This window comes from Oncorhynchus masou, chromosome 23, assembly GCF_036934945.1.
Source record: "Oncorhynchus masou masou isolate Uvic2021 chromosome 23, UVic_Omas_1.1, whole genome shotgun sequence".
Taxonomy (NCBI): domain Eukaryota; kingdom Metazoa; phylum Chordata; class Actinopteri; order Salmoniformes; family Salmonidae; genus Oncorhynchus; species Oncorhynchus masou.
Genome location: NC_088234.1, coordinates 23,527,727 through 23,539,821, shown reverse-complemented (window position 1 = coordinate 23,539,821; position 12,095 = coordinate 23,527,727). Strand labels below are relative to the sequence as shown.

General features: G+C 41.6%; 1 long non-coding RNA gene across 1 annotated transcript; it reads right to left on the bottom strand.

The window, feature by feature from the left end:
* Nucleotides 1-423: 423 nt before the first annotated feature.
* Nucleotides 424-11,529, bottom strand: LOC135509945 (uncharacterized). Its single transcript, XR_010451027.1, has 4 exons — nucleotides 11,439-11,529; nucleotides 11,069-11,176; nucleotides 10,892-10,928; nucleotides 424-965 (listed from the first exon to the last, which is right to left on the bottom strand). It is a non-coding gene; the product is annotated as an uncharacterized LOC135509945 (long non-coding RNA).
* Nucleotides 11,530-12,095: the final 566 nt, after the last annotated feature.

Genomic DNA, 12,095 nt, shown 5'->3' with positions numbered 1-12,095 from the left:
TTTATGTAATTTAGTGGACATGCTTATCCAGAGCGATTTACAGTAGTAGGTACATACATTTTCATACTTTCCCCCCCGAGAATCAAATTCACAACGCTGGCATTTGAAGCGTCATGCTCTACCAACTGAGCCACACGGAACAAGGACATATTCTCTCCTGGAAATCCATATACATTTTAAATGCCAAATTGGCCATTTGTGCTATGAGCAGAATTGAAGACCTCTTGCGATTTTAGTAAAGTGCAACAAACGTATATAGAAATAACAATATAACCACAATTAAAACGCATTCAAAATGTTTATCTTGAAAAAGTGATGAGATTTTAATAACAAAAATATATTCTAAGTGGAACAGTCATTGTCTTGAAAGAAACTGCTAATGTCACAAAATTATTACATTTATCTAATTTAGCAACAGTATTAAGGTTAATCGTTGTAAGGTTTAATTAAAGCGATTATGTGGTTTCAGCAGAATACATATTGCCTAATAAACAATTTGCAAAATCATCAGTTCCTAAACTAACAATAAATGTATCATACAAATACCTATGCAAACATTCAAAAACAGTAGTCCATCAATTATAGTATATCCTCCTTCCTTTAAAACCAAAATCACTTGTATAAGTACAGTACATTGCAGCAGCCTCTCACACAGTTGTCTGACCACAAAACCACCATACTTATTCTACAACATATCCGCACACATATTCTGTAACAAAGACCAAATTTACCCCTCATGGTGTCAGTAAGAAATGCTAGCATGCCCTGGTATGCCGACAACTTCCCTGTAGTATCAGCCGTGAAGTAAGAGGGTGAAATGACTGAGGCCTAATTAGAGCAGAGCTCTGAGAGCCCCGAGGCTGCTGGTAGGGAGAGGTAAGCAAGCACAACAGCTACGTCCCAATACTCTTCCTATACCATCCTTTCCCCATCCCCTCTCCTTCCTGGTCATTGATCTGAAAGGACTTGATACCACAGAGCAGAGACAGAGCAGAGAGGGAAGAAAGGTCAATACCAGAGTTAGGAACATATCAATTCCACCAACAATGTAACAATTGCAAAGCTCTCATTGAAAATAAATGGAACTTTTTCCATTATTGAAGTGGAATAGAAATTCAAATCCTTTTTTAATTGGCTGAATTTAAATGTAATTAACCGCAACTCTGGTAGAATCTCCAACAAAACCTGTATCAGCAGGCTAGTCATTCTAGACCATAAGGGAGAAAAAACTGAGTATACAAAACATTAAGAACACCTTCCTAATATTGCGTTTTGCCTTCAGAACAGCCTCAATTCATTGGGACATGGACTCTACAAGGTGTTGAAAGCATTCCACAGGGATGCTGTCCCATGTTGACTCCAATGGTTGTGTCAAATTGGCTGGCTGTCATTTGGATGGTGGACCATTCTTGTTACACACAGGAAACTGTTGAGGGTGAAAAACACAGCAGCATTGCAGTTCTTGACACAAATCGGTCACCTACTACCATACACCATTCAACATATTTTGTCTTGCCCATTCACGCTCTGAATGGCACACATACACAATCTATGTCTCAATTGTCTCAAGGCTTAAACATCCTTCTTTAACCTGTCTCCTCCCCTTCATCTACACTGATTGAAGTGGATTTAACAAGTGACATCAATAAGAGATCATAGCTTTCATGGAGCTGTGCAGAGTGTCCTGGCTTCGGCACGCCTGCAATATTATTTCCTTTTAAACCCTCTCACTTTCTTTCTCCTGCTCGGTTCCTCACAGATTACAAAATGCTAACACTCAACATATCGCTCCAGTTGGAAAACCTTCAGAGAGGCTAGGAGCAAAATAATCCCTTCAGAGGAGCATGAAAAGAAATCTGGTGTCGTACTCTACATGCAGACCACAAAGAAGGTCCAAATATATGATGGGGTTGACATTTGCTCTTAGGAAAAATCATTAGCCATGCTAGCACCTAATACAGCAGCATGTGGCCATGATCTACCAAGGTAACATTTGGCGCTAATTAGCACAGTTCTCAAACCAACCACACATAGGCTAGATTCTGACAACATGGTGATGCTCAAGGCTCCCAAGTCCCCCTTTTCTTGTCTTTTCTCTTTCCATCAGTTTTTGTGTTTTTTTTGCAAGATCCTGTCAGGTTTGACAGAAAGGTGAACACAAGATTGCTGCTGGTGTCCTTCAGGCAAAAGCAAAGTCCGCTACAGGAGGGGAAACATATCCACCAGAGTTCTCAGTTGAGGTGAATCTTTTTTTTAAGAATGCTTGGCTGAGCCTGGGTTGGAGGCATGACTTGCCTTCCAGTGAAATGATGTAACAAGGTAAAAGTACAATACCAATTCTAAAGACTGGTCACTTCAGCAGGGCTCAAAGTGTGCTGAGCAGTGCACACAGCCACAACATTTCCTTCAGGTTCAGAAGCCAAGATATATTTTCCACAAAAATTACCTACTGGAGAGTTCAACTACACTTGCTTCTTACTTGCATATTCTAATAAACCCTACGGCAGGGTTCCAGATTCTTTTTTTTTTTGGAAAAACACCAGCAAATCGTCTCCAAGTGATTTTAATGTTAGAAATCTGTTCCAAAGTATTCCCACACGTAATAGAGACATATGTGATCATATACAAATGTAAGCAATGTTTGAAACTATTATGTTTTAGTCCTATATTATATATTTTTTGGCTTTTTGCTGTCAATTTGCAGTCTACAAATTATTTATAATTATGTTCTGGCCTTCTGACCATCCGCTCAAGAAAAAATCATCCCGCGGCTCAATCTAGTTGATGATCCCTGTATTGCTTTGAATGTAATAGGCAACTGGATATAGACAGAGTCCAAACAAATAAATTACGCTATGCCCTGGGTTAAGCTGTACACGTTATTGCCTTTGACACGCTTGGATGCATGGAAGTAAACAGTGTTTCCTAGCCTTACTTCAGGCCGAGTAACGAATAAAGCTTAAGTCTGGTGGTATAAGTCTCTACAGTATGCAAAGGCAAGAATTGATCCTCAACAACATAGATCCGCTGCAGTGTTTCCCTCACTCCCCTGTGTTTCATCCCTGCAATCAATCCCTGCTCTTCTAAATTTCATGAGAGCAACGCCACCGAGGAATGGAGGGAGGGTTGAAGAAGAGAGGAAATAAAGGGAAAGTGGGCTTAACAAAAGTCATTAAGTATCAAGTTGTTTAATTGAATAATGCAAGGAGCATCGGCAATAGCTCATGTTTCCTCCTAGCGTGTCGTATACATCAGACTTAATGGCACTGATGTCACTTGCGATAGGCAGAAGTAGTTGTTTAACAACTTAATAAACATCTGATTTATGAGCAGCGCCAAGCGACTGATAAATAAGCGCTTGGGCAGACGTGTACTGTAGGTGAGGGGTTTCATTTCACACAGTTTTTTCAATCAACACCAGAGAAAAAAATGGTTATATTTGTGTCTGCCTGCAAGTCTTTTGGCCTGTGTGTGAATTCAATTGATCATGCACAGTGTACTGTATGCAGTATGTTCACGAAATGGTTGATTACATGCATGTGCATCCATCAAACGATACATCTCCAGACAACTGATGTATGTATTGAAGAATCAGAACGAGCGCTCAGGCTGTAAATCAACATGGCCCCTCCACCACAACCAACCATTCGAAACAAACACACACACACAGGCACCCAAGCTTTTCAATGCACTAACACGGCCGGCTAAAACAGCTGCCAAGTCTGGGAGCAGTTGTACCACTAGCCATAAAATGGTGACACCCTGTGATATGAGCCCGTCTGAGGAGTCAATGGGCTCAGGGGCCTCCGAGAGCCAACACCAGGGGGGCCACATATTATTTGTCCCATTTTAAAGCCAGAAGCCACTCTTCAGGTGATGGGAAACAGTGGCTGAGAGACGTCAGCCCCCGAATGAAAACACGCCACATCTAAAAGTGTTAGAAGCGGATGGATAAATATATATAAAATGTTACCACCGTGAGAGACAAGGTGATGTGACAGAGGGAGAGATCTCTTTCATGTTAGCAGAGAGAAACATTTCATTTTAGGATGAATCAACATTTCCTGAAAGAGCCGACGCAAGGTGTATCTAATTATCTGTCAGTACATCCTCATTATAAAACGTCCCCTAGGAGTTGGGCATCTGATGTGTCATAACAAATGGGCTTATAATCAAGGCGTGTTAGTTACAGTATGTAGATGACAATATGAGGACATCATAGCTGTACCGGATGTGGTACCTTCCATATGCCTGTACAGTAACTGTGGAGTCAATGCCATGATTCTACTGTAGATCATGTCTGCTATCAGTGGCTGGGAATATGGGCAATTTCATTATCCATATCCTTCCACTTTCCTGCTCGTTAGTGAATTCAGACAATTGTCTCAGCATGGAAACAAACATTTACATACTAAAGTCGATTACCAGTAAAATTAGAGCGTGACACTTGTTTATTTGCTGCTGTTGTGACCTCGGCTATCACTTAGCCATGGCCCGATTATGTCACCTGGAAGAATTTCATAAAACATAATTATAGCTTGCTTCTCTCTCGACACAGAGCTATCGGTGTTGAAGGATAATTAAGCGGGGGAAGAGCCTTGCAGAAATGTGGAGTTAACGCTCGTCCGCCAGCAGCGGGCTTATGATCGAGGTCCACTTTAATGTACTGCACAGCTCTCAGCAAGCACATGGGCAAGAGCGTTCCTTCTGTCTTGTTGCTTAAAGCCCCCTCCAACAATGACGGATGCACGGCCAGCTAATAGATTCAGGGAGTAGCACTCAGGGCGAAGATGACAGAAAATTGTTGAATGATGTGCAATTTATGAAATGGGACTGCAGGAGCCTGGAATGGATGGTAGGAAAAATACTTACCTGGGACTAATCCTTAAAAGCGTTCTACTAAAAATTTCACAGAGTGAAAGAAAGTTGAGAATCCCCTTTCTCTGGGAAAACTGACCTTTCCCTTACATCTCGTAAAGGTCTAGTCTCATGAATGCTTCAGCCAAATTGCAATTCAACCTGGAAGGGATAGCTGAGATAGTAATGGTGTATACTTTATATGCTGCAATGCCAATTTGTTTTCCAATTGCTGTGAGGGATTTATGTATTTTTCTCTGTTGCCACGGGCAGTAAGACACTCCTGTTCTTGTTAGCACGTTTCCACAAGCGAAACTACTATACTGCTGGAAATTGAATGGTGCATGCATGATGAAATAGCCCTCAATGTTCTCTTGCTTGCTTTCGAAGTCATTGCTTTGTCTTTTTATCTTACATAATATACTGTAGCTGTATACTGTAGATGTGTAAGGAAATGTGTGTGAAACATTGTTTCTGGTAGTGAGTGAACGTCGACACCTGGTTGCAGAAGTCAATCATGTGTGTGATCTTGCCGTGCTGCTAAAAGGAACAGTTGACTTTCCTCAATCAAACAAGGTCAAAGATGAGACAACTTCAATGCAACTATCAAGACATGCTTGACTAAGGCTGGGTGCTATACCGTATTTGACTATATACCGGTATTGATGCACAGACCGGTTTGGGTTTTTACTTTACCTTCTATAACGGTATTTCAATGTTTGGTTTGTTAAATGTGATATGCAACTCTGGCGCATGTAATGTCAGTTGCATAGTTGACTCTGTTTGTTACTTGAGTCGTCTCTCTCCCTCTCCTCCTGCATGCTGCTTCCCCATGCGCTTTCTATACCAAGCCCTGCCCACTGTCACTCAAGGAGAGCAGTTGTTACAAGCACTTGCCATGCCATTCACTCTATCTGCGTGGTCAGATGCAAAAAGATGTTGGTGACAACAATGCAGATTTATACTTTGTTTCTTACAATTTTTCTCAATCGCTTTGGCTCAATTTTCGAAAGATAATTATTTTTTTCAAAACAATACAGTAAAATCTCTGAATAATTAGTTTCTTGTTCACACCAGATTTGAATTTCTTATTCATTTAAGCAAATTGCACGTGTTTTGGTTAGAGGTCGACCGATTAATCGGAATGGTCGATTAATTAGGGCCGATTTCAAGTTTTCATAACAATTGGAAATCTGTATTTTTGGACACCAATTTTGCCAAATTTTTTATTTTATTTATTCTTTTACACATTTAGTCTTTATTTAACTAGGCAAGTCAGTTAAGAACACATTCTTATTTTCAATGACTGCCTAGGAATGGTGGGTTAACTGCCTCGTTCAGGGGCAGAACGACAGATTTTCACCTTGTCAGCTCGGGGGATACAATCTTGCCACCTTAAGAGTTAACTAGTCCAACGCAATAACGACCATTGCACTCCACGAATGACCGTTGCACTCCACAAGGAGACTGCCTGTTACGCGAATGTAGTAAGCCATGGTAAATTGCTAGCTAGCATTAAACTTATCTTATAAAAAACAATCAATCAATCATAATCACTAGTTAACTACACATGGTTGATGATATTACTAGATATTATCTAGAGTGTCCTGCGTTGCGTATAATCTGACTGAGCATACAAGTATCTAAATATCTGACTGAGCAGTGGTAGGCAGAAGCAGGTGCATAAACATTCATTCAAACAGTACTTTTGTGCGTTTTGCCAGCAGTTCTTTGTTGTGCGTCAAGCATTGTGCTGTTTATGACTTCAAGCCTATCAACTCCCGAGATGAGGCTAGTGTAACCGAAGTGAAATGGCTGGCTAGTTAGCGAGCGTTAATAGCATTTCAAACGTCACTCTCTCTGAGCCTTGGGGTGGTTGTTTCCCTTGCTCTTCATGGGTAACGCTGCTTCGAGGGTGGCTTTTGTTGTTGTGTTCCTGGTTCGAGCCCAGGGAGGAGCGAGGAGAGGGACGGACGCTATACTGTTACACTGGCAATACTAAAGTGCCTATAAGATCATCCACTAGTCAAAGGTTAATGAAATACAAATGGTATAGAGGGAAATAGTCCTATTATTCCTATAATAACTACAACCTAAAACTTCTTACCTGGGAATATTGAAGACTCATGTTAAAAGGAACCACCAGCTTTCATATGGTCCTCTAATAATCGGTATCGGTATCGGAGTTGAAAAATCATAATAGGTCAACCTCTAGTTTTGGCACGTGTGCAAAAGAGGAAGTACAATTGTCTACAATTTGCCCAATAACTACATGCACCTGGCATGCTGATAAAACTGATGAGTTGATTCCCAGTGAAACTGTCATACTCTTCGCAACTTCTAAACATTCTTTCATCGTGTGAGGCATCACATGCAAAATTATCCATTCAATTATCAAAATCAGTCAGACATACATGTATACTTCATAAATATCTATGACATGGAATGTTTGTGATGTCTGCTAAATTGGCAAATTACCTACCAGCTGACATAGTAATGAAATAGGAATCACAATCTTACCAATCAACCAATTAAGTTTGGAAGCATATATATGGAGCTTGCCCACAGCACAATACTACCATTTATGAACATGGAGGAACATCACAAACCTGAACAGCAGCTACATGCTCGTGGAAGAGAAATAAGAAGATGTGTAAGAATGCGTGGTGGTGGTGTTAGGGGAAAACATAATAGAGAAAGAGGTTGACGGCAAATAATAAGAGTCCCTGATGAAATCAGAGCCACAAGGGTGGACCATGTCATGAACCATGGTCTTACAATGGAAGAGGCTGGTCGGAGAGTACAGCCTAATGTAAAACAGGTCCACAGTGTCATCAATTGTGCAAACATTCCGTAGGGAAAACAGGTAAACATGTACTTGTTCTTTACTTTTGTGACAGCATTTCATTCACAACAATACTGCAACTATTGTAAAGCTATATGCAAATCTAAAAATCACAATGTACCGTAAGATATGTATGCAGAATATAAAGCCAACAATTCCATCAGGCTAAGAGAGATCCAAAGTGCAATCATAAATGACAACAATATCTTCGCAAATATCAATTCTGTCAGCATTTCCACTATAGACAGAGTTTTGGGAAAAAAATCAAATTACTATGAAACAACAGTACAAGGTGCCATTTGAGAGGAATAGTGACAGAGTGAAGGAGCTGTGGTAGCAATATGTCCAGGTAAACCATTGGTGTGCACATGGTAAATAGTACAGGGAGTTTTACTGTACTTCAATGAGGCCTGTATATACTACTTGAAGTTGTAGATACCCATAAAAACAGAAAACAAGGCCTCCCAGGTGGTGCAGTGGTTAAGGTACTGCAGTGCCAGCTGTGCCACCAGAGACTCTGGGTTCGCGCTCAGGCTCTGTCGTAACCAGCCGCAACCGGGAGGTCCGTGGGGCGACACACAAATGGCCTAGCGTCGTCCGGGTTAGGGAGGGTTTGGGAAATTCTTGTCTCATCACGCACCTGGGGCGGGCCGGGCACAGTGCGCGCTAACCAATGTTGCCAGGTGCACGGTGTTTCCTCCAACACATTGGTGCGGCTGGCTTCTGTGTTGGCTGGCGCTGTGTTAAGAAGCAGTGCGGCTTGGTTGGGTTGTGTATCGGAGGACGCATGACTTTCAACCTTCGTCTCTCCCGAGCACTCACAGGAGTTGTAGCGATGAGACAAGATAGTAGCAACTAAACAATTGGATACCACGAAAAAGGGGTAAGAATTCAAAATTGTTTTTGTTTTTAAAGAACAGAAAACATTTATACTTTACGAAACTGTCTGATTCTAGAATAGGCTATGCAAAACTAACTTTATTTTTTGCTTCTGTGTTACTATCTAGAGAATAGTGGAGCTGGAAGGACATCAAATGATGACCCTTCTTGTTTTTAATCAGGCCTACTACTGTCGTGTCGTCAACGAACTTGATGGCGGGGGCTGGAACTGTGTGAGGCCATGCAGTCGTCAGTATATAGGGAGTACAGGAGGGGACTGAGGATGCACCCTTGTGGGGCCCCTGTGTTGAGAATCAGATGTAAGGTCGAAGAGGGAATGTTGCCCACCTTCACCACCAGTGCTGGTGTTGACATAGATCAGCATGTTGTTTGTGCAACAGTATCTTCTAAATCAGAGAGGAATAGTCAAAACATGAACATGTTAGATAGCGCTAGCTAGCTACATGAAGCAATAGAAAACAAGTAATGTAACATCTAATTAGGGTCCCCTGTGAAACACTGAAAAACACTTTGGTTCCTACCCTGTCACAATAATTCCTCCCTGGCTTTTTAATTTATTGTTATGCATTCCAACTATATAATTAGAATAATCATTATATTTCCATGATTCCAACAATTTACCAGTTTACTATATATTTTTTCACCATTCTGAAGCCCAGCTAAGCAGATAGATAGTACATTCACAGTTGACAATATGTCCTTGCCTGCATGTTATTTTGCATATGTCATGCTAGACTCCATGTAGTCCATATTGATGGGCAACACTATCCTCCCTCCATCTCCCAGGGACAGGGATGCCAATAAGGCTATCACATTGTATTTGCGGTCATTCTCAAATAACCCTGTGTCACTCTGCAGTACAGCAGAGAGCTGTATGACTTTCCATTGCCTTCTTTCACATCTAACTGCCTCTCTTAGGTGTATAGGAAGCACAGTATTAACCAAAAGGTGGTTTTAGCATCCCCATCCAAGGGTTTCAATGGTTAAGCCCAACAGCCACAAGCGGACTGGCCATCTGGCATCTAGCATTTGCCCCGAAATGCCAGATGGCCAGTCTGCCTGTGGGTGTCAAACTAGTTTTTTTTGTGCAAAATGACCATTCTCTGGCTAATAATGGGAACATCAAGGGAAAAAATGGGCTGGTGTGGGGGCCTCGAGGAAAGAAATGGATCAGTGTGTTAGAAATTCCGGGGCCAATTTCTTGTCCCAGTCTGCCCCTGCCAACAGCGGTTTCATGAAGGCATTTAATTTGTTTACTTTTTATTTGATACACTGCCATTGCATATGACACTGTTTTAATCTGAGTAAAATTGAGAAAAAATTATGTGGGTTAACCCACTCAACTCGATCTACGAGAAAGAATGCAACACAGAATGTACAAAATCAGAACAGTGCAGATTCACATGACATTGATTGAGTGAAAACAAACATGCCCCCTCTCAGTGCAGCAGTGGGCAAGCCTCTTCATGTGCATCAGCAGTGATTCAACAATAAGAGCTGACATGTACATTGTCTGTCAAAAGGAGAGCAGCGAGAACCAGCAAACTCAGTCAGTCAGCCACCACCCATACATCCACACACCTCATTGCGTGTGCACACGCATGCACACACATGCGAAAGCACGCGCGCGCGCGCGCACACACACACACACCACTGGAATAATTTAACACTCCCAAGTGATTAAGTTTGCACATACATAGCCTACACACCCCACCTCCTCCAAATATACTTCCCTAACACATACAGCAGCCCATTTCAAGAGAAGTTTCCCCACATGTCCCACAACTTCACAGCGATAGGCATATTTTGCATCTTAAATAAGGGGGGCAACACAGCATCGCTTCCATTAAGCATGCGGACAACAAATAGGCATACATGGACCACCTCTCCGCCTTCTCTTTTGAAGACAAGTAGCCTAGGATAAGATAAGTAACTGTAAGGCAGAGATGACATATTGAAAAGGGAAGTGCTGGCATTTTGGCAATTGGTGGAGAGTGTAGGTAGCCGAATATATATGATTATGAACAGATAACATAACTTCGACCGTATAATATAAGGGCATGGTGAACAAGTGCTCGTCCAAAAAGCATCCGACATCGCACTTCCATGATGAGCTGAAATGTGCGCTTTGTGTGCCTATGCCATGGCATGTCAATAATATCAGGTCACAATAGGCCTACATAACTTGCAATTAAAATAGCTTACACAATTCATAAACCCGCCATTTATAAAAGTAGGCAACATATCTGCAAAAAAAACAATGCGAGGAAAAGTCTAAATTCTACTTACTATATACCCCGGCTGATGAATTCAAAAGCCTCGGTAACTGTATTTAAATGACAAAAAGGAGAATGATAAGTAAGTGATGTAATTGTACACTCGACAAACAGGCATTTATCAATTGATAACGACATAGTGTGATAGCCTGCCCTGAAGTACTTGTATGCGACGCAAATTACCACTTACCAAAGCATCCAGATAAAATTCCTTAGGAAATCCAGATGAGTTTTATCTTCCTTCTCTCCAGTCAGAAACAGCAATGTTTTCTTATTCCAAATACAGGCCCCAAGTGAACTGAAAGAGAGAAGACACCAAAACAGCCACAACAAATTCCGTTAGAAGCGGGGTTCCCCCCTCCAAAAAAAGTGCTAAAATATACATCTGTGTGCAGCAAAAATAATAATACTACTCATACTAAATGGTGAGGAGGAGAGTAGGTGGCTGCTCCGTTCCCGCTGTCGCAAGAGACAATGAGAGCGGTAATAAGACAGACAGAAAAGTGAGAGATAAGCTTTCTTTAGAAAGCCAGCGCTGCTGCTGTTAAACTGTAGCCTACCACACACTGCTCCTGGCGATGGCTGGAGAGCGAGCGGGTCGGAGCGCGCAGGCGAGAGGGGAGAGAGAAGGTGGGCGCGGGAAAAGACAGCGTTCCTGATCAGATGCTTTCCACACACGCGCACACACCTGCACTACTCTATCAAGCCACTTGATGGCCGGCTAGTCGAGCAACTAACCCATGTAGGATTAGCTCTCCCGCTCTGCGTAAACGTTCCGCAGACAATAAATGGTTCTCTCTTGATTTCTGTGACGATAATAAATCCATTACAAATGGATTAGATTAGTTACCCATATAAAACGTCCCCCACGGCGGAAAATAGCACTTGTTTTGATAAAATATTGGCATAAAACGGATATGTGAACTTGGGAGGCAAACTGCTTGTTCAACCTTTGCTGCGCAACTGTCCAGGCAAAAAAACAGCGCCCATGCTGCTGGATTTTTCACGTCGTATCAATTGAGTTTTTTAAATTAGTAAAACAATGTTTTGATTCAAATCCAACACAGCTACAGTAGATGTTAGTGACCCTATAAAGCAATACCATTCGCTCCTTTTCTAAAGCAGATATCTGACATGACAGATAATTCAAGTGTTCGCATACCACAGGGACTGAAGCAATAAACCATATGAATATATATTAGACTTAATTTTCTTTT